Source organism: Calliphora vicina, chromosome 2 (genome assembly GCF_958450345.1).
Source record: "Calliphora vicina chromosome 2, idCalVici1.1, whole genome shotgun sequence".
NCBI classification, from domain to species: Eukaryota; Metazoa; Arthropoda; class Insecta; order Diptera; family Calliphoridae; genus Calliphora; species Calliphora vicina.
The window spans coordinates 2,442,141-2,467,218 of NC_088781.1; the positions used below are offsets into that span (position 1 = coordinate 2,442,141).

General features: G+C 26.9%; 1 protein-coding gene across 4 annotated transcripts in view; it reads left to right on the forward strand.

The window, feature by feature from the left end:
* Plc21C (Phospholipase C at 21C) overlaps positions 1–25,078 on the forward strand; it is a 108,470-nt gene that overhangs the window by 21,168 nt on the left and 62,224 nt on the right. For all 4 annotated transcript variants that reach the window (XM_065499334.1, XM_065499336.1, XM_065499335.1 and 1 more), the window contains exon 2: positions 15,540–15,579. The gene's annotated coding sequence lies outside the window, so the exon portion shown is untranslated. The remainder of the gene's footprint in view (positions 1–15,539; positions 15,580–25,078) is intronic.

The window sequence follows — 25,078 nt, forward strand, 5'->3', positions numbered from 1 at the left end:
TAGGCGATTCAATGAGAACAAAAAATTTATACACATTCATACTCGTACACATAATGTTTATTTCTATCAAATACCTGCAATTTGTTAAAGTTGTTTATATTTATTTTTTAGTTTATATTAAAATTGTTTACAAGTGTTTTTTAGGTAAGAGTATTAGCAATTACGTTATTTCAACTGAGTGGTATTTAATTTTTGAACAAGATTCCGAGTAACATTGTTCATATGGTATAAAATTTACAGAATTTATAAGTGTAGCTTTGCAAAATACATATGTACATAAATACCGACAGACAAATTTGGATTAATATATAATACCATATTGACCCAGAAAGGCATTTTCGAAGTTAGAGGTTATTTCGTAATTTTTGGTAGAAACTGCGCTGAATATCGCGGTGGGATCCGATTAGTAGTTAATGTATATCATAGCTAACCTCTAATATTGCCTTTGTTGTATTTGAAAAACGTTGAATCCATAATGTCTTGAACAAATCATTAGAAACTTTTGCAGAAGCCAATGCACCCATTTCTCGAAAAAGAGCGGATGGCTTTTTATTCACAACTCTTCATATTAAAAAAGTTACATGGTGTAGAATTTTGCTTTCGATAGATTTATGTAATGTGTGGTATTTTGTTGTATCTGATGTTATACCGGAGGTTACAAGATGAGATTCCAATTGTCGAAACCATAATTTGGGATTTTGATTCGGATACTACTTATTTTAATCTAAATAACTGTCACTAACATTTATAATTATTATTTATTCAAATTAATACTATATAAGCTATAAATGTACCAACTAATCTAAGAATTAATACCGGATTGATCAAATTATTATACATCGATTGTTTTTTAAGTGGAAATTACAGTTAACACTAATCTTAGGTCTTAGATAGTTAACATTTTTTTGAACCAGCACTCAGGGGATGAACCCTACTCATGCAAATTACATATTGTTTTGGAACTAGGAAAATAGTAGGAAGAATAGAGGAAGTAGTGTTTGTGGACTTTCGATTTGAACTTTCCTATGTTGAAACTGACAGGAACACTTCAGCGGGAAGTTTGTTCCACATACCGACAGTACGTCTAAGGAACGAATTTTCCCTGTAGTGTGTTATGCGGTCTACTGGCCAATCGACCACATTCCATTGAAGTACCGATAGAATAGTGGGTGGCAAAGTTGACCACCTCGAATTAGTAAGAAGATTCAGATTTATTGCCACTTTTTTGTGGGTTTTTTTGTATAATTATACCCTTCACCTTCGTGAGAAGGGTATATATATAAGTTTGTCATTCCGTTTGTAATTTCTACATTTATAATTTCCGGATCCTTATAGATGGCGGAGTCGGTTAAGCCATGTCCGTCTGTCTGTCTGTTGAAATCAACTTTTCGAAGCCCCCAAATAACATACATATACGATTCATACATCAATATCTCCGGAATTCTTCCGGCTCGGCTCAGATATAAGGAAAACCAGGACAACCTCGATTTTTGACTTATATCTTGATTACTAAGTCATTAATAAAGACAATATGGATATCTAATGATAGACATTTCAAAGACCTTTGCAATGACGTATATAAGGCCATACAATGGGTCAAAATCGGAAAAAATATTTTTTAACTCGATTTTTTTTTTCACCAAAAGCTTTTTTCCGCTAAATATTAAAAAAAAATTTAAAAACCAAAAAAAAAATGAAAAAACAACTTTGGAAAAAAAATATTTTTTTTTACATAAAAATATTTAAAATTTTTATTTTGAAGTATAATTTGGTGAAGGGTATATAAGATTCGGCACAGCCGAATATAGCTCTCTTACTTGTTTTTTAGTAACTTTGTTTTTGTTTGCAAAACTGCCTTGCCTTACAATAATGCAACGTAGGTTGTGAATTCTTTTGTTATTTTATTTAATTAATACAATTTACTTTAGTACGTTGTATTTATAAATAAACCAATATAATTGTTATAACAATTTCGAACAAACCCTTATTGTTCGTAACAACTATCAAAGTAAATAATATAGTATATTTTACAAAAAGTTTGTCAACCCCACTTCTAAAGGCTGACATTTAACATTTTTGAACTTTTTTCAATGAATATTAAATATATTTTTGTAAGGACAATTACCACTCCTAGTTCGTTTCAAAATTGCATAGATTTTCTATTTAAGGTCATAACTAACTAACTAAACCATCCAACCAACCAAGTTTTTTTTACTGATCCTTTGTCAGTCAGTCTGCCAGCCTGTCTAACTAACTAACTGTTGTACCTACCCACCAATTTTAAACTAAATGGCAATTTTATCGTGTTATAACACTATCACATAGCAGCCGACCTAAATTATTATTATTATTATTGTTATTTTATGTAGTATTCTTAAACATTTCGAAAACTTAATTACGTCAAATGACACAAACACACCTAAATATCAATTTATTTTCCCAAGATGTTCAAATGGGGACTTGGTTTGTATTAGTTAGTGAATGCTTCTGCTTTGACTTTTCTCTTACACGTTTATAAAATCGAATGTAGTTGTAGTTGTTAGTATTTTACTATGAAAATAATTACAACAGCAAAAAGCAATAGGAAAGAAAAAAATCTTAAAGATAAATAGATATTTGTAGTAAGTACTACCACCAACACTTAGTAAATGGTGCGACGAACGAATTTAAAAGGGTGGGTTTGTCTTCATTCGCATGTAAGAAAATTAGAAAAGCCGGAGATAGAGACAGGGACCACCGCTACCAAGAGCAGAGGGAAAAAATAACACAAATTGAAAATGAAAATTCAATTGAATGCTAAAATAGGAAATAAACACGAGTAAACATGTAGTCGGATTGTTTATGCTTCTCTGTGTTAGGGCTGTGCTTGTTCATTAGTATTATAATTAACAGAGCAATTAATAGTATGAAAATATATTTTTTTTTATTTGTTTTCTTCTTGGTCTTGTGTTCATGAAAATTTCTGTTGTATTTTAAATTGAAGTGCTTTCGAATAAATCTGTTACCAATTGTACATTATTAACGAGTCGGTCGCCTAACAATTATAAACAAAATAATTTACACTGTAGACAGACTAGAAAATACTGTTTAATATTACTTATATGACCTGTCTAGTTATATTAGGTGGAAGTAGTGGTAATTTCTTAGATATTTCCGAAATTATTCTTTGGCAAAGTTTCAATAGATGCACAATTTGTAATTTACAGCATTTATAGATAAATAACAGTAAAATCTGCATATAATTTCGTAGTTTCTGTTAACGATCTAAGAACCAGGAACTATATTCAAAACCACATGTTATCAGGAGGTAAAAAAGCTGTTTATTTCGCTAATTAATATGGAATATTAATTTCTTTCTTCTAAAATATATTTTTAAGACCGCTACTAAATTCTATTGCACATATAATTTATATTTAAATTTTAGTATTATTGACAATTTTATTAAACCTTTTGTATAAATAAATCTTATAGCTAGACATTTTAAATATGATTTATTTTGGGACTTTTATTCCATTATGTTATGCTTTTTAAATCTTGTAAATTCCTTCATTTATATGAAAGTATTGGAAATGGACCAGAATACTTCAGCTTCAGCTTATTTGTATCAAATGTATCAAAATGTACCTTTTACCTTATACAATACATAAATGTAACGATAATTTTAATTTAATTCGGAGGTTTATATAGTATTTGTATATTTACTATATATAAACATAAAAATTTAACTTATTTTGTACGAAGAAATTATACAAAATAATTGAGTTAATAAGTAATTATTCAAAACGATAGTATTGCATTCACAAATATAATATTTTTTGTATGAAATTTATACCACAAATGTGGTATATTCGTTTGTTGAATATTTTGCCATTAAAAATAAATTTTCTGGGAAATCTAAGATATAGGGTATTAAATATGATTGATATACATAATACTCTAGAATATCTTAAATTTGTTGAGCGTAATATTCGGCCAAAAAGGCAATAATTATCCTAGTCCAGTCCAAAACTAACCGAAATTTGTTAATATTATTACTTAAATCAGAACAATTGTAAAAATGCTTACATAAAAATAGCTTAGAGTGCAAACGAGCTAAGTCTATTTTCTATGAAAATTGAGAATTTAATATAAATCGTTAGAATAATTAAAAATACACTGTTTGCTAGTTGTGCTATACAAACGTCTAATTTTTTTATTGTCGAAATTGCAAAATTATTATTTCAGTCAAGTGGAATTCAGTATAACTAGGTTATTAAATATATAATTTCGCCTTACTTGTTTTAATTATTTAATTTTAACAAAAACACGTAAATAATAATTGGTTTAAGGAAATATTTGATAATTTTGAAATTTATTAACATCTGGACTACTGATATCGAAAACGTTGCTCACTTTTGAGAGCAATTTTAGTGACATTAGAGACTTTAAATAAGATAAAAAATAATAAGATTGGCTACCGATTCAAAACGGTAAAAGGGTAACGATAATTTCGATTATTTAGGTAAAGTTATTTTGACTTATTTCTGTAAGGGTGTTTTAATCCTAAATTAAATTGTTAATAAAAAAGTGGTAACGAAAGTTCAGCTGAAAGGGTATTTTAGAGTTAGCCTTGCGGTAATAATAATAAAGAAGAAAAGATATAAGAAAATGTCCTAATTCCCAAAAATCACTTATATGTCGCCAACATATTTTACACTGTGATTATTTATCATGATCATAAATAACTGTATTAACAGATTTCAAAAATATTTAAAACGAAGGATTTTCAATTTTTTTTTGTGTCTTCTATAAAATTTGTAAAAATGGACTTATCACGTCAGCACACTAAGCTGACGATATTAGTGTTGGTTAAGTTTTCAAATAACTTTTGTCTAATACATTTTCACTGCTTATGTGTGTGATAACAGAATTTCCGCTTATGAGTATATGTCAAGTTTGTTTAAAATATTTACATTGCATTTGTTTTTTTTTCGAATTTTCCTCGCTATATGTTTTCTTTGTATTGATGTTAATAAAAAATAAAGTTAAATTTTTTTCCATTTTAATGATATTTTTATTTTTCACTTCCTGCAAAGCATTTCAAAATTAAACATTTAAATGAATAACCGACAGTGGCGCCCTTATTTTTGCACATGAAGTACAATGAAATTGCAATTTCAGACAATATGTAACGAAATCATGAATTTTCTGTACTTGAAATTTCAACAGAACAAACAAAATGAACAATATTATTAAAAATTAAACAAACAAAACCAATGAATATAAAATTCTGTAAATGGAAAATTCTCCCATATGCATAAATGATAATAACACCAAAAAATCCTTTGTTTTCAGAATACCCATCATCATCAATAAATTTATTGTACATTTTGCACAGACATATGGGTGTTAAACTTATTTTCATTTTATTCTTTTCTTTTTTTTTGTATCGTTTCACTGAAAACCAATTTAAATTCAACAGTTTGGAATTCAATAAATTATCACATATGGATGAAAATGTAAATGTTATAATTTCAAATGTTCGCTTACGAGGCTTAATTAATAAGTTTCTGCAACAATAAACATGCATTTTAAATCAAAAAATTAATCACACTTATTTTTGACTTAAATTTGACTAAAGAGTTAAAAACATGTTATCTTTAATCTCTTAAATTTTCGAAATGAATAAATGTTTGGTGTAATATTTAACGAAGAATACATTGTTTTTCTTTATTTTTATTTTATCTATTTCAATATAAATATTTAAAAACTTTTTCGATTTAGCCTCGTAGAACTCCTACTACACCACACATACAATTGTTTCGTCTAGAAAGTCACATTCTGTGTCATTGAAACTGTTTTCCATTAGCTATTCATATACATCTGTTTGAATACGAATGTGGTGTGTTTTAAGACAATTAAATTATGATTACTACAAAGTAAATTAAATGTATCTACAAAAACACCATCCCAATAAGAACATTAAATAAAAAAACTTTATGCAATAAAAGTTGAGTGAAAAACCAACCATATGATAATCTGTACATTGTTGATACAACATACATATCTCTAGTGTTATTGTATTCAGGGTTTCTTAGTAATTCGATTCAGCGCCAGATATATTATTTGACTAGATATGTAATGGTAGCACTGTTCAAGATAACCGATACATAATGGAATTGAGCAAAGGTTTTAAAGCTTATGCTCCATGACACAAACATGCTCTAAAATATTGTAGCATTTACTTATTTTAGAAATTAGTACATTAAAAATCCGATAAATTTATATTAAAAATAAAGGAAAAATAACACTATGCACGAAATTGACACTTTTTTTCTGTCAAGGGGGGCCCCAGCGGCTTAAACTAATTCGGGTACGCTGAATTCAGTGGTGCTAATCGTTTGTTAGGTTAGATCCTAAAAAACGGTTAGTATCACTGAATTCAGCGTACCCGAATTAGTTTAAGCCGCTGGGTGCCCCGCTTGACAGTTTTTTCAACTAGCACAGTGTAATTATTTGTTTTTCCACATTGAAACGAATACTCGATTAATTAATACATTAAGACGATTAACCACCACCAATAGTTGTCACTAATTTAAAAACAGTATGTTTTTGTTGTATTTATTGTATGAGTGTTTGGTGCAAATGAATATCTGATTGTGGCATATGATGGTGATAACACATTATAAATATAATGACAATACAAAAGTACAATAGACTCATTCGTATATTCGTAATTTATTTGATAAGCCTAATCGAGTGATATACCTTAAATTAACAAAATTAACCACATTACAAAAACACAAACAACAACAACAACAATAAGAAGACAGTTGTTATAATGTTTTATTGTTTTTGCTGGAGTTAAAAATAATAATGGCGCTTTTGAATTTAACCACAAAGTATGTTTAAACGTTTTGCTGGCATTTAAATCAACCAACAAATGTAACAATAAAAAAAATAATCAACCCCGCAAATAAATGAATTTAAATACTTACTATTGTATAATTTTCATGCTACTTAAATTCGTATGTATGTATATTATTAAAGCGGTTTATCAACGTATGAAAAAACAATGTATGTATATTAAAAATCGGATAACGTATAGAAGTTGCATATTTTATATGATGTTTCTGTTTTGGGTCAAAGTATTTACCTATTTTATTTAAGGAGAAGACTGCATTTGCACCATGAATGCATTTTTTGAGAACAAACATTTGTTTTAATCCATAAAATCTGACTGGAGCTTCTTAAATATGAATATTTAATGTTACAGACCATGTAGATTTTCTTACAAAAATTTAAATCGTGAACCAAATCTAGATGGAAATGTCCAAAGGCCTCCAAATGGTATGTATTTACCGAATGTGGTCAAAATCGGAAGACCCAAGGTTAAAAACTTGTATTTTTTCTGTTTTCTTTGGATGAATTCATGATGTGTTTAAATCTCTATTTGCTAATTATTAAATCACTAGTTGACCGCCCCGGCTTCGCCCGGTAGCATTTACTAATGTTAGTTCTTCACGTTTCTACAACCCACATACACCTGCCAAAAAATTTATTTGCAAATAAAATATCTAAATTTGTACTGCATACTTTAGGGAGCATTTTTATTACAGTCCGAGTTTTACCCGGAATTTCTGAATTTTTTTCTTTACAAACCATCTCCTGAAAATTTCGAATCGAATAAAAAAAAATCAGCCAAATCGCCCCAGCCGTTCATCCATGGACCATTTCATTTATATATACATATATAAATTAATAATTAAATATACAGTAAGAATGCATAATGAAAAAGTTAAATTTGAAGGAACAGCGACTGACTATATGTATATTGTATATTTGTGAACACATTTTGAATATAAAAAAACGTATTCATTTAAAACAAAATTTGAATATTTTTTTCCAAAAATGCAATTAGAAATGCTCATTACAGGATTTTATTACGTTAGTATCTAGAATAATTATTCATCTTTATACTTCCGCTTTAAATTTGAGTACCTAATTTGTTTAATTAAATTTTCGTGTTTCCATACTAAAATTTTGGAGACATAAATTCGTTATCTTAATTGTAATCGCAAAAACCACTAATTCCATAACATTTAGTAATTTGTTTATGTGAAATTACCACATTAAATATATATAAGTAAATAATTTTCTGTGTTAATATACAGTGGTGGCCACCAATTTAAGACAAATACAAATACTTTTTTCATCAACTGAATTTTAAGTGCGTTAGAGCCAAAATAAAAGGAATAATGTTTCTAGTTTCTCAAAAATGTTTGGAAAAATCGGTAAAACATATATGGACAAATATATGTGGAAATACGTTGACCCACCTCAGCGAACATCAGCTGTTAATAACATGATATGATCGAAACTAATGGAACTAAAAATACGAAATTTGGTACGAATATTTTATAATAATAAAAATATAATGATATAAATTTGAGAAAATATGTTTATTTAAAAAAAAATGTTGTTCAAGTTGTAGAAAAATCTTATGAGTTCGTGGTGAATATGTATGAATTGATACAGTCGAATAAAACACACTTGTGTATTAAAACAGTCCTCATGCATACATATTTGTGGAAATATTTTAAAAAATATTTGACAATTACATGGAATTTAGCAAACAATTTTTGTCTTAATTACCTGGCCACCACTGTATATCGTCACCTAAAATGCAAAATAACGTAAAATCACGTTTCATAAGTTTATAGGAGAAGCAAAAAAACGATATAAAATGAAAACTACTTGAGATTTTGAAACAAAATTTTCAAATTTGAATTACAATGACTCTAGAAATATATTTTATGAAAAAAAAAATTTTTTCAAAGCACATGTGGCTTAGGTTTTTTTGAATTGTTATTTTCTGACACAAAACAACGTATCATCGATATAAATTTTTATGGAAAAATAAAAAATTAAATAAAAATATTTTTTTATTTTAAATAAAAACAGTTTATTATTTTATTATGTTTTTTATTTTAATTACTAAAAACTACTTTTTTAAACTAAAAAAGGTTCTTCATTAAATTTTCATTAAAATATTCAATTGCAACAAATTTATTAAAAAAAAATATGGATACTACCTAAAATAAGGTAAAAACGATTTATTAATTAATTACTCTAAGCGTATACGTTATTTTGTTTAAGAAAATCATATACTTGATGATACTTTAGTTTCAATTTTGGTTATAACTTGGTTATTTTTGATAGTAAAAGTTTAAAATTTTGTACACATGTAATATAATCGTAATCAATAATAAAACCAATTTCGAATTTTTTGATGATACGTTGTTTTGCATTTTAGGTGACGATATGTGCTTTAGGGTGGGTCGATATTTTTGACAAAAAAATCATAGGGAATGAAATGATTCTACGAAGAATTCTAAAGAACTTTGCCATAGAACCATAGGTCTAAAATAGTTTTTGACCTTGCGGAAATTAAAAAATATGTGTTGAAACTGCAAATACATAAAGTGTTAATAAAATTAATAGAAAAAATTTCAGAATTATTATTCGTTCCAGAGTCGAACAATTTCTACTCCATAAAAACAATATTAAATTCAGAGTATTTAAAAGAGTAATCAAAATAAAATTGCAGTAAAAATATATTTTATTCAAAAAATAGCTTAAAATTTAGGGTGCTTAAAAAAATTTACAATCAAAAATTGTTTGCCTGCATCAACCAGATCAGTTGCGACTAACGGAGGGTTAAAATGACTAATGTTAATTATTAAATGACATATTTTGTCAATAAATTGAAATCTATTTGCAAAAAATACAAATAGTTTTTTAGTTTAAGTTTTTGTGGAAATAATGATACATTTTTACAATGAAAGGATTTAATTTGTAAATATTTACGATGAAACATATTGGATTCTCGTGCTAATTGTACTTTAAGTTTTAATTGTTTATTTGCAATTTTATTAATTTGACAAATAATTTTGTCAAATATTCACTCTGTATTTTGTACAGTTAACATTTTTTCCTGGAGAGCAGGATGTAGTGACTCTGCCATTGTGAGCGTACATAAATAACTTAATAAATTTAAAATTTGTATCTTCAAGAAATATCACTTTTATCACTGCATTGATTGTTGCTATAACGAAACTTTGTTACATAATTGTTATTGAATAATAAAACATTTTAATGGCTTTTATATATTTGAATTTGTTAAAAGCCACTTACTATTAGTAAAAATACAATGTGGATGAATGTAATTGATTTTGTACTTGCCCATCACTATTAGCATTTAATGAAACTTAATTGAAGCATGAATTTTTAGTCTTTTAAAATACTTATTATCGTTGTTAATGGTTTTATAATGTATTTATAAATTCTTTGAAATTTTGTAAAATTCAAAATTAACATACACATAATACATACATGAACTTATACATACATATGTATGTACATTAGAGTGCTCCAAGATTGTATGGACGAAAAAAACTTTCTAGGTACAGGCCGTCCCCCCCTCTAGAATTGTTCTATGTATTGTAGAAACACGTTGTGTAAAATATTAGGATGATAGGATAACGTTAACTGGTGGCGCAACGACGCTGAAGTTTTGAGGTGCATTTACAAGGGGTAAATATGCAATTTTTTCAGTTTTTGTAAACATTTTGCCATTAAGTAATGACTTTTACAATTTAATTTAAAAGAATCGAAATGTGTACGTAATTGTCGTTATAATAAGATATAAAAGACAAAAATTGGTGAAAAAATGTTAAAGTTATTAAAAAATCGCCAGGCCATTAACGTTTCTCAGGCCACTAGAACAAGAAATTTATGAACAAAATTAACATATTTTGAGAAATATTAAAATAAAAGCTTATTTTTACTTAAAATATATCCATATTTACTTGTATATGAGTTTTTGTCCTCGTAGGATACCGTTAACCTATTCGCAGGTATGACCAAAAAAATTAAATTTTTTTAACGGCAGTTTCAAAACTCCAGTTTCAAATTTTTAAAAATTTTGTTAAACAAATTTCAGAATTTTTTGATCATCACATGGGGATTTGTTGACAATATAATAGGGAATAAAAATGTGAAAAAAGTATGTCAATACCTCCTATAGTTTTTCCGTACCTGCGATATAAATTTTGCGATTTTCGAGAAAAACTAATTTTTTGGCCATATTTTGGGGAATGACCAGAATTTCCTTACTGTAATGATTTTTAAGTAAAAGCTATTCAGAATAATATAGTCCAGGTAATTTTAAATATAGTCTGAAAGTTTTACTAAAATCGGAAAACTTTAACCCTTAAATCGTGAAGGTCAAAGGTCAATTTTTTCAATATTTGGAATTTCTCATGGAAAGATAGCGAAATTTTATATATTTTTGGGCCGATTTTGATGAAACTTAAGAAAAATATAAAATGAAGTCTAGTATTCACAAATAACAGTACAAAAATGGAAATTAACCCTTAATAGCACTTGGGGTCCAAATGACCCTCAACTTTTAAAATCACGAAAAACACATTCATTTTGACCCCAAGTACTCTTAAGGGTTAATTACCATTTTTGTACTGTTATTTGTGAATACTAGACTTCATTTTATATTTTTCTTAAGTTTCATCAAAATCGGCCCAAAAATATATAATATTTCGCTATCTTTCCATGAGAAATTCCAAATATTGAACAAATTGACCTTTGACCTTCACGATTTAAGGGTTAATGTTTTCCGATTTTAGTAAAACTTTCAGACTATATTTAAAATTACCTGGACTGTATTATTCTGAATAGGTTTTACTTAAAAATCATTACAGTAAGGAAATTCTGGTCATTCCCCAAAATATGGCCAAAAAATTAGTTTTTCTCGAAAATCGCAAAATTTATATCGCAGGTACGGAAAAACTATAGGAGGTATTGACATACTTTTTTCACATTTTTATTCCCTATTATATTGTCAACAAATCCCCATGTGATGATCAAAAAATTCTGAAATTTGTTTAACAAAATTTTTAAAAATTTGAAACTGGAGTTTTGAAACTGCCGTTAAAAAAATTTAATTTTTTTGGTCATACCTGCGAATAGGTTAACGGTATCCTACGAGGACAAAAACTCATATACAAGTAAATATGGATATATTTTAAGTAAAAATAAGCTTTTATTTTAATATTTCTCAAAATATGTTAATTTTGTTCATAAATTTCTTGTTCTAGTGGCCTGAGACACGTTAATGGCCTGGCGATTTTTTAATAACTTTAACATTTTTTCACCAATTTTTGTCTTTTATATCTTATTATAACGACAATTACGTACACATTTCGATTCTTTTAAATTAAATTTTGAAAGTCATTATTTAATGGCAAAATTTTTACAAAAACTGAAAAAATTGCATATTTTCGCCTTGTAAATGCATCTCAAAACTTCAGCGTCGTTGCGCCACCAGTTAACGTTATCCTATCATCCTAATATTTTACACAATGTGTTTCTACAATACATAGAACAATTCTAGAGGGGGGGACGGTCAAAATTCGCAATTTTATTTTTTTGGAGCACTCTAATGTACATACAATTACATATACAATTTATAAATATTTATTGAAATGTATGTATGTATGAGTAAAAAGAAAATATTCGTGCTTGTATTAAAATTAAAATATGTAACCAGTATGAATAATGTATGATATTTATATGTGTGTATGGATGTATGTATGTATTAATGTAGCTAAACGTATGTATGGTTTCACACTGCGTATGTGTAATTATTAATAAAGCGGTTGTTAAAATATTCATCATACGTATCGTATGTTTCTGTTTCTGTCTGAATGCCTGTGTATTCTGACGTTCGATCGTGTGTTGTTTTATATTTATTATTGACAGTATTTACAAATAAATTTATAATAATGACAAAATGAATATAATAAATAAATGAATATTTAATAAGTAAATATCAAATGTAAAATTAACTGTTAAAATTTTGACAAAACTGTTTGCAAGTGTGTCAATGTATATTAACAATTATCTTAAAAATTAAATTTAAAGTATACTAGTGATAAGGCAAGCAAAGAACAACTGGGCAAGTATGTATATTAAATTACAGCCTAAACATATGCATTTATTTTGTTAATTAATTGATTTTGTTTAAAATTAATTGAATAGGAGATGAAATATGTAAATGTATGTCAAATTGGAATTATATACATGATTGCATTTAATTCTAGTAAATATTTAATTTACTTGAAGTAAACATCTAATTTATGAATACGAATTTTTGCAAAAACTATGATTTTGCGAAAGACACTATAAAAACTTGTCTTTAAGATATTGTGGTAATTTTTGTTATGTTCTTAAACCTAATAAAATTAAAAAAATAACATACAAATTACTTACATTTAGAAAATTTCAAATAATCGTGTAAAATTTTTTAAAAGTTGATGACAAACCATCTTAGTCGTATATATTAAATATACTTACCAAATTATTAAGTTAAGTACTTTGTTGATTCTTATCCACTTTAATTTGTTTTGAACACTACTTTTATTTACAAATAATCCTTACTTGTTTTCCAATCTTGTGATTTATATTCCACGTAATACGTATGCCAACCAAATAAAATGATTTCATTGTATTTTTACTTAGAAACTTGTTGTGAAAGCAAAAAAGTCTTCTCCATGTTGTCGGGCCTTAAAGTCAAGAAAAATTTAACCATTAATTTTCTGTCATAAAAATCAAAAAACCGAAAAGGATAATGATCTCACACCAATTGAAAATTACCACTCACAATTCAAATATTCAAATTTTGTTTTTGGCAACACGAACTCAAGAATAAAGAGAACTTAATTATAATGCTTCCCGTTGAATAATGAATAATTATGGGTATGTTAAAATTGACCTACGTTTGTCTGAATAATGTTAAATCAATTTTGACAGAATTGTGCTTGGTGAAAAATGTCCAACGCAGTTGTATATAAATCTGTACAACTTTTGCTTGCTTAGTGTTGTTTTGCGTTGAAAACAAAAAAAAAAAAGGAAAAAAAAATCGTCATTGAGAATATAAAAAGTTTAGAAACTTGCAAAGACGAAAAAAAAACTGAAATACACATAATTTATGCACGCCACTAACAACAACAATATTAGTGAAAAGAACAACCATAAGGACATACTAAAAATAAGTTACTAACTAACACACTTATTAATTTCACCTACTGCTACTGCCATTACAGATATACATAAATACATATCGTCACCTAAAATGCAAAATAACGTAACATCACTTTTCATAAGTTTATAGGAGAAACAAAAAACGATATAAAATGAAAAGTACCGGAGATATTGAAACAAAATTTTCAAATCTGAATTACAACTAAACTAGAAATATATTTTATATAAAAAAATTATTTTTTCAAAGCACATTTTATTCTGTGTCTAGTGAATCGTAATCAATAGTAAAATAAATTTTTTAATTTTTTGATGATACGGTGTTTTTCATTTTATGTGACGATATATAGACATAAATATGTATGAATAAATTCATATTTTTACTACTGCTTGGTTGTGGTAGTCTATTATTTACAATATTTAGGGTTTCTCCTAACATAGACCTATGGTTTGACTGTAGTTTTCATATTAGGAACAATAGAATTTATTGACAATTAATAGATTGAAATTGAAATCATAGAATTTAAAAAAAATATTTATTTGTTTGATCTGTCTCTTCTAATCGATTTTTTTTTTAATTTTTTATTATTCCTTCTACGTATTGAAATATTTGTAAATTTTGCGATTTTTAGCTCATAAGATTTTAAATTTTAATAATGTAATTTATAAAGATTAAAAATATTTATTTATTTTTTTATGGATTTTTTATGTTAGCTTTGACAAGTAGCAACAAAATTAAAGTTTTGTATAATTGCATTTTTTGTAGTATAAGATTAACTTAAAAATCTAGTTTAAAAGTGTATAAAAAGAAATCTCTGGGCATTTATTTCGGGCAATAAAAAAATTTAAAAAATGTATTTCGTTAAAAACATGTTAAACATATTATTACTGCTGCTCTTAATGCTGGCCAAAACATCGTAATTTGACATAAATGTTATTTATATTAATTAGCTCATTCATACTGTGTTAACTTAAATTGTTCCTTTATTTTGCACTATTGTACCATTAAAAATGTATTAATTTTGCTAAATTAAATATTTTTTTGCACATTACGAATATCTACTTGTCAAAACAAACATGTTTATACCCAATTGACCTTGTTTGGACCATGATGTTTACTAGATTGAATGTCCGATAACACGGACTTCTCAAATCAATTAAATTTTTAAATATTTGGATTTAATTTCAAAATTATAAACATTTTCATAAAAAATTCTTGAAAATTTGTATAAATGTTTGAATATCCCAATGTCCGTTAGATGCGAATTGAAAAGTCATTTCAAATGTATAATGTAATGTTGTCTTAAGATAAAATTTAAATATTTCCATAAAACAAGACAAGGTTTATTTAGAGCGGGGTAACAAAATAAAAAAATAAATCAATTTACTTTATGTATCAAATAACACGTTTATAATTCTCATTTTCTTTTATATATTTTCAGGTGCTATGAGTAAAAAATGATCTCATACAATTGAAATTTGGTAAGATTTTTTTCAAAACTTTATAATTTCAAACACTAAAGTATGTATTTTTTTAATAAGAACACGTTTGTTGTTTAAAGTTAAACAATACTTAATAAATAAAACCAGTTGAAATGTAAGAAATCAGAAACCGAAAAATTGTTTTTGGTTTTGCTTTTTCAAACTTAATGTTTGACATTTATTTTAAGAATTATTCCCAGATCAGAAAAATAGTTTCGGATTAAATATTATTGTTGTCCAAGTTTATGGTATTAAATTTCTTAAAAAATTCGTAAACTTTCAGAAACCCTGATTACATACACGTTTATATTTGCATGAATTCATGAATTCATCGTCACAATATTCACTCACATACAAAACTGAAGGAAGGGAGTATGTATTTTTAGATACAAAAAAAAATAAATACTGAATCAGAACAAGCGAAAGAACAAAAGAAAAAAAAACAACAACAACGACGGCTTGTAGGTTATTTTGCATATTCATTCATTAATATGAATTGCGTGAATAGTTAAAATTATTACAAACATACACACATATGTAGATATTATTTTGCATATTTTTTGACAGCTAACTAAACACAAAAAAAAAAAACAGAAAGTGTTACAGAAAAACAATGACTTTAACACAGCAACAGACACAGACATCCTTATTAGCATATCGAGCGTCAAGGAAAAAGACAACAACGAAAATATTCAAACACATCATCTTGAGTTTGTATTCTGTTAAATACAGATAGATTCTATACCGCCGGAGTATTTATTATCATAATAATCAATAAATCAATGAAGTGTGTATATGTTTATGTCAATGGGTGAGTGAGTATGCAGTTATTTATGTATGAATATTGTGTATGAGTTGAGTTGATAATTTTTACACAATAGAATCAATAGAAGCTGTGTAACGAAGAACCAACCAACAACAATAATGTGCCACAAAAGACTGGAAAAATTGCAAATTAGAAATAAAGCGAAACAAACAAAAACATATCTTCCTTTCCTGCTAATGCTATGTCGCCGTTAATTTCGTTAAATCTTTATCGCCGAATAAATATTTTATTTTAAATACAATGGCAATTTGTTCTAAATAAACAGATAATGTCTTAAATATAGAATATTTATGTGAAGTTTAGATATATGTACATCATGACAAAGTGGTGCTTAAAATTGTATTAAAATAGATGTAACTATTTTCGCATATTATTATTATTACATCGGGTTATGGAGTTTAACATATTTATCATTTGAAATGTTTACTCTTTTTCATGACAAAAAATGTTTAGTTGCAAAAACTTGTACATATATGTTTTCTTAAATACATATTAGGTTTCGGAATCTGTCTAATTCCTGTATGTATTCGGTTTTAGGTACAAATTTGGCCGAATACCGTAAAACATGGATTATGGATTTTAAAGGAGAAACAAGTTTTGAATATAATAAACAGAATACAAAAGCTTATACTTATTTTATTGTAAAATGTCTAAGCATCACGTAAAAACTGTTCCCTTAAAAAAATACTTTTCAGATCCAGATGAAATATTTTATCTGACATCTGTTTGTATTTATTACTAAATTGGAAAAAAAAAGTGCCGCTGAAGCACACCGATTGCTCACCGAAACTTATGGTGAATGTGTTTCATCGGTTTCAACGTGTGCGAGACACGGAAAACAATTATCGCCTAGCCCAAGATTTGGAGGCATTACTCCATGAAGATTGTTGTCAAACTCAACAAGAGCTTGCAAAATCATTGGGTGCTACTCAAGCAGAAATTTCAAAACGCTTGAGAGCAGCAGAATTCATCCTAAAGAAGGTAAATTCAGAACCAAACGAATTGAACGCTATAAAAGAAAATATTGTTTGCACTTACTTGTGATAAAACAATGAATTCATTACGATAACCCGAAGCGAATGATATCATATGTGAAGCCCGGCCAACCAGCCGAGAATAATATAATAAATGTGAGAATATTTAGGTTTAAAGGTTTTTTGTTATTTATTACACAAACATTGACACATTGTGGTTGCACTTGTTTTTCGACAATAAGAAAAATATTCATTGACTAAAAAAGATAATTTTTGAATTGAAAATTTATTATGATTTTAATGATTATAACAGATAGATATGTATGTTTACTTATACAGTGGTGGCCATGAATTTAAGACAAAAATTGTTTGCTAAATTCCATGTGATTGTCAATTATTTTTTCAAATATTTCCACAAATATGTATGCATGAGGACTGTTTTAACACACAAGTGTGTTTTATTCGACTGTGTCAATTCATACATATTCACCTCACATTTATATCATTATAATTTTATTATTATAAAATATTCGGACCAAATTTCGTATTTTTAGTTCCATTAGTTTCGGTCATATCATGTTATTAACAGCTGATGTTCGCTGAGGTGGGTCAACGTATTTCCACATATCTTTGTCCATATATGTTTTACCGATTTTTCCAAACATTTTTCAGAAACTAGAAACATTAATAATAAATTTCATACCCTTAGAGGTCCTTTTATTTTGGCTCTACGCACTTAGAATTCAGTTGATGAAAAAAATTCAAGTATTTGTCTTAAATTGGTGGCCACCACTGTATATTTCATTGGATTTTTTATTCAATGAGTATTGTTTTTGTATTTAAGAAGTAAGTATATGTAACACAATAAAAAGTGTTTTGTAATTTAAGTGGACAATTATTTTCTTTGTTGAGATATTAAACAGATAATCGGATTTTGTGAAAAGTTTATAATAAAAACTAAATTGATTTAATCTATCCATCAAAATCTGAAATAGACAAATGACAAAATGTACAGATTAAGTTTTTAAATAGAGAAAACTATTAAGGATCCATTTTTATAAATACCAACTTCCAGTTATCATTTACGTAACTTTTGACAGTCTTCCTAATTAAAATTCAAACAGAATAAAAGCATACAACCACTTTGTTTAACATCCTTTATAAAATGTATTATTCCCATGACTGTAACATTTAAAAACTTTATTATTATTTTACATTTTTAAATTCTTTTATTAAAGTTCAGTGGTTTCACCTCTCTAATTTATACAAAAATACCTTTTTATTTACAAAAATTTAAATTAATGATAAATGTGTCATTGATTTTCCGGAAATTGTAGACAATATCTTTACGCATGAATGAATGCGAATTTAACAAAACTTTGTTATCATAAAGACGTTTATGCTGTAATGTATTATTGTAAAAACAATTGAAATTGTATTGCATTATTATTGAAAACTGCTTCCAATACTATCAAGCTGTAGAAGAGTTCTGGTAGTTTGAAAATAATTTGTATCTTTTTTTATTTGTTGCCTACCATTCTCAATTTTGCTATTACAGCCAGCCTATTTTTCAAGTAACAATTTAAACCGCTTGAATTCTTAAATATAAAATATAAAAATAATTTTAAATTTTTGATTATTAAAAGCTATTAAATTAAAATTTCGTGTGTTAATTGATTTGAATATGGGTAATATTTCTTCAACGAATATATTTGAACATACTTCCTAAAAATGCTAATACAAACGTTTAAATGTTTTAAAAGCTCTGTACGGATTGTAGGCGTGGCAATAGTCGGTTAAAATATAATTATAATTAAAGTCTTGTTTCCAAAAATATATTACGTTTGATTACTTATTTCGTTTCCGTAACAAAAAAATTAATTTAGATTTTTGCTTATTTATCAGTGATTTTAAGAGATATTCTATAAAAAATTCACGTGATAATAGATTTGAATATGGAGAACATTTCTTCGTCAAACATATTTAAACGCGCTTCATAAAAATGGAAATACGAGCGTTTAAATGTTTTAAAAGCTTCGTTCGTAAAGAATGCGTGGCAGTAGGCGGTGAAAATGCAACTAATATTAAAGTCTATGTACCAAGCTACATGGTAGTGAAAACTGTTTCCAAAAATATATTAGGGTTTATTAATTATCACGTTTTGAATATTATTTATATCAAACATTCACCTACTATCGCGTTCTGTTCTCTTATTAATTCCAAAAAATAATTTAATATTTTTTGCGTTTTCATAATAAAAAAATTATTTTAGATTTTTGCTTATTTATCAGTGGTTTTAAAAGCTATTAGATTAAAATTTCGCATGTTAATAGATTTGAGTATGGAGAACATTTCTTTGTCAAAAATATTTGAACACGCTTCTTAAAAATGCAGATACAAGCGTTTAAATGTTTTTAAGGCTCTGTACGGATAGTGGGCGTGGTAATAGGCGGTAAAAATATATCTAATGTTAAAGTTTATGTTCCTAGCTACACGGTAGTGAAAGCTGTTTCCAAAAATATATTAGGGTTTATAATTTATGACGTTTTGAATATTATCTATATCAAACATTCACTTACTATCGTGTTCTGTTCTCCTATTAATTCAAAAAAATATTTTAATATTTTGTTGCGTTTTCATAATAAAAAAATTATTTTATGCTATTAGATTAAAATTTCGCGTGTTAATAGATTTTAGTATGGGGAATATTTCTTCGTCAAAAATATTTGAACAAGCTTCCTAAAAATGCAAATACAAGCGTTTAAATATTTGTAAAGCTCTGTACGAATAGTGGGCGTGGCAGTAGGCGGAGAACATTTCTTTTAACGCGCTTCCTAAAAATGGAAACCCAAGCGTTTATATGTTTTAAAAGATCTGTTCGTAAAGTAGGCGTGACAGTTTTGAAGATTTTTTTAATCAAACATTCACTTACAATCGGTATTTATTTTGGAATTCCGTTTATAGCTTTGTTTGTATTAAGAATTCTGCTACTATCATGATCTTATGTCCTATTAGCAACAAATTTATTTTAATTTAGTACAGTTTTCTCAATTTTTAATTGTGAATAAAAAAATTGGCAGTATTTGGTATTATTTATTTATTTATCTGTTATAATTTTGTATATTTTATGTTTTAGGTGGGATGATCGTCCTATTTCAAGAGTTATGTCTGCGAGTTTTCCTGTAAATAGACAATGAAATAAATTATTTAGCGAATAAACAATAGTTTATGTTATTAAATGTTTTATAAAATAAACAATTTATAAAACAGCAGTATATAATGTATAGAATGGAAGTATGTATGTACATAATAAATATGTTGTGCCTCATGTTGTGTGTCATATCTAAATCAGTGTCAGATCATAGCAAATAAATGAGACGATGTCTTTACATTTTGCGCAATATTAATGATTTTCCAGAAAGGCCAAAATAAACAAACAGAGAACGAAAATGTATTGAAACTGAACGTTTTTATTAAAAATAAAAATAATTTTGTCCTTTTAAACTTTGTGTGGTTTTAATATTATTATGTTTTTCTAAATTCATGTAACTTTTTTGTTAAATCTTAACATAAAAATGCTTTTTAATCTGTATGTATGTCAAAATTTAGTTAAATGTTTATTTTGGTATGAATACACGATGTAAACAGAAAATGTTGTTAGTGTTTAGAAAAACAGTTTTAATATGAAAATCATAATGTGGTATTTTTTATGATGCATGTTTGTATTGTATCTTAAAATATATAAAATATAAAATGTAAAACAAATAAATGTTTTGTAACCTCCGTAGCAGTGGCACCTTTCTCAAAAGCTCTGAAAAGGAAGAAAACTAGAAAGGAAAATCCGACACAGACGAACGACAGCACCTTCATATTTTCTGACATTATTACAAATTTTATTTTTATACACTTGCAAAAATGTTCAGTAATTACACTAGTTTACAAGTTTTTTTTCATGATGTAAAACTTCGGGAAAAATATAAAAAACAGGAGTCAAATGTTTGAGATATTTATTAAGATAGAAAATACTAAAAATAACATTAAAATTGGAACAAAAAATATAAATTCACTGTGTTATTTCTGTTTTTGTAAATATTTTCATTTGTCTCCTTCATGACACACCAACCATAGTCTGTGGTTGGCCCCAAGATCCCTGTTTAAATCCGACTTAGTGGGCATGATCGGTAAAGTGGTAATAAATTTGTCTATTGTAAACTACTGCTCCGATTGCAAAATGATGTACAAACAAAACATACAGGAGGACATAAAGATATTTAAGTTTCGATTTTTAAATTTTCTATTTTTATCCTGATTTTGTTTTTCGGTAATATATTTCGTAATAGTAGTCTAAAATTATTATTTTATATTTAATAAACTACAAACTTAGATGTAAAAACTTTTTTTTCGAAAATTTCAATACATTTAGTCGTGAAAAATAATTAAAATGAAAATTTTTACAAAAATTAAAATTACTTTTTTTTAAATTTTTATCAGATTTAAAAAAATGCTAATATTGATAAGAACGTGCACTCTACTTCAAGCAATAGTCAAAAATACTGATTTTTTAACATAATTTCAAGTTTATCAATAAACAAACAAATGTAGCATCGAGTTTTTCTAATTTCTTCACAAATTTTAATAAATAAATGTATTGGTATGGAACTTTTACCCGACTGCTCAAAAATGTGTTCCACAGTCCAGATTGTGTAAAATTAGTCAAATTATACTAAAATAATTTTTTTTTTTTCAAAATAAATGTTTTTATTATTCTTTTTAAATTTCAAACATTATTACCCTACCTTAAACGAATAATATTTTATGAGCTATCTTTATAAGAAGTTACTGCACTTTGAAAATAAGTTTGCAATATTTTCCAACTTTGTTCAAGTATGATACTGAGTGATACACAATATTTCGAATACAAAAAAATATATAAATGTCAAAATAACATATGATTTAATAAAACTATACAAGTAGTATGTATTTCAAGGTGACATTTTTAAATAGTATATTCTATTTTGAATATTAAAATATATTTTTCTTTATGTGTATTTAAAGCTACAACTGCAAGAATGTACAAACGAAACCTTTAGATTGTCATGTCTTAGAATCCAGTTTTTTATTAATATTTTTCTTACCGGAAATTGTTGTGGGAAGGCAACAGAAAAAATCATACTAAACTAAGGATGACCAAAACCCAAACACACATAGTTGATCTGTTGCGACTTACGCAAAAATTTTAAAGTTAATGAAGTTCACACAACTAGCGTATAATAATATAGGGTGATTTATGTCAGAGATTCCCACATCCAATTATATTTTAATCCCCTTATTCATAATCAATTTTTATACCCTTCACCTTCGTGAGAAGGGTATATATAAGTTTGTCATTCCGTTTGTAATTTCTACATTTTTCATTTCCGACCCTATAAAGTATATATATTCTGGGTACTTATAGATAGCGGAGTCGATTACGCCATGTCCGTCTGTCTTTCTGTCTGTCTGTCTGTTGAAATCAATTTTCTGAAGACCCCAGATATCTTCGGGATCCAAATCTTCAATAATTCTGTCAGACATGCTATTTAAAATCAGCAAAATCGGTCCATAAATAACGGAGATATGAGCAAAAAACCGGGACAACCTCGATTTTTGACCTATTTTTGATCTATATCTGGATTACTAAGTCATTAATATAGACAATATGGATATCTAGTGATAGATATTGCAACGATGTAGATAAGGCTATAGTAAGTTGGACCTACAATGAGTCAAAATCGGGAAAAATATTTTTAACCCGAATTTTTTTTCATCAAAAAATTTTATTTGTCATAAATTTTTTTCCAAAAAAAAAAAATTTCATACTAAAATTTTTAAAAAAATTTAGAAAAAATTTTTTTAAAAAAAATTTTGAAAAACAATTAAAAAAAAAAATAAATTTTGTTTACCTAAAAATATTAAAAAATTTTTTTTTTAAAGTATAATTTGGTGAAGGATATATAAGATTCGGCACAGCCGAATATATAGCTCTCTTACTTGTTAAATTTATAAAAGTTTTATAAAAAAAACTCTCTAAATTAATCGATATTACATAGTTTCTTTATACATATAAATAATCTACACCATTTTCAATTGTATTTCAAAAATTTCAAATTTAATTTAAGAAATATCGATTTGTATTTCCGAATTTTCTATTTGTAGTCTTGAATTTTCTAATTGTATTTCATAAATTTCTAATTATATTTCAGAATTATAAAATTGTATTTCCTAAATTTTCATTTTGAAAAACAAATCGAAATTTCTGAAATACAATTCAGATAATTCAGAAATACAATTTAACAATTTTTAAATATAATTGAAAAATTCTGAAATACAAATAGAATATTCTGAATTGCAATTGGATGTTTCGGTAATATAATTAGAAATTTCAGAACTACAAATGTAACTTAGAAATTTTTGCAATAGAATTAAAAACTTCTTTAGTACTCATACAAATTACAAACAATAATTATTTAAAAAAATATGACCGAAAATACAAATCAGATTGCAATTTAAAATGATACACAGAGAAAACAGATTCGAGATAGCAACCGAATTTGTTGCCAATCGAATGATTCACATAGAATTTTTCAGTTCTAACAACAGAATGTCAGTTGATAAAGAAGAATTTCAGTTGAAGCAACCAAACTTTAGTTACCCCATACAAAATATTGTAGTCGCAACTGTAGAATTCGGTCACTAAGATAGAATCATTCGATTGGCAACAAATTCGGTTGCTATCACGAATCTGTTTTCTCTGTGTACATTACAAAAAATTGTTGATTTGTTTAAATTCTCAAAAAAAAAATGAAAATTGTGAATAATATCCCGAATTTTTAAAAACTACGTATTAAGAGAAGCGATAAGTATTCAAGGATATTTTTGAAATTATTATTTTCGAAACACCCTTACTTAGTATACATACATTTATTTCTAAGTATGAATATAAAGAATAATAGCACCAACAACATCATCACAAAACCCAACAAAAAAGTACACACATATAAACTATTACGAAATTAAGGATAAAAACATAATAAAATCACGGAAAAGCAATTTAAAGAAGTTGTTGTTGTATACATTCATTTACTCACAATCAAACAAGCCACCCTACACACCCACAGAAACACCACAAAACCAACAACTAAACTACATTACGTCAATATAAAAATGTTGATTTTCACATCGGATGTGTTTCCTTTTACTATTTTTTATGATTATTTTTTTTTTTTTTTGCTTTTTGGTTCATTTTCAATTTTGTATTATTTAAGTGATGTTGCCTGCCGCCGTCGCCTGCCCGCTATTACTGGCATTCGAAAGTGAAGCAGGTGAAGTAATTTTTCATTGTGCACAAGTATTCACAGAGTATGCAGGACGTTTTGGTAAATGGAGCTTTTCATTTTACTTTGAAAGCACTCAAACTCTGGTGGGGCAGTGGGAGAGTCGTAGACAGAAAGACATCGTTTATAACCATAACAATAATTTTTGTTTGTGGTATATTATTATATTGTGGAATATTTTTCACTACTGTCCAGTGTTTTTTTTTTAAAGGTCTTTTATTTTAAGACATACTAGCATCTTCCAGTAAATATGTCTGTATGTACGTGGGAGGGGAATACAAAGACAATATTTTAAATAAAATTTTTCAAAGTAAACCACAGTAAAT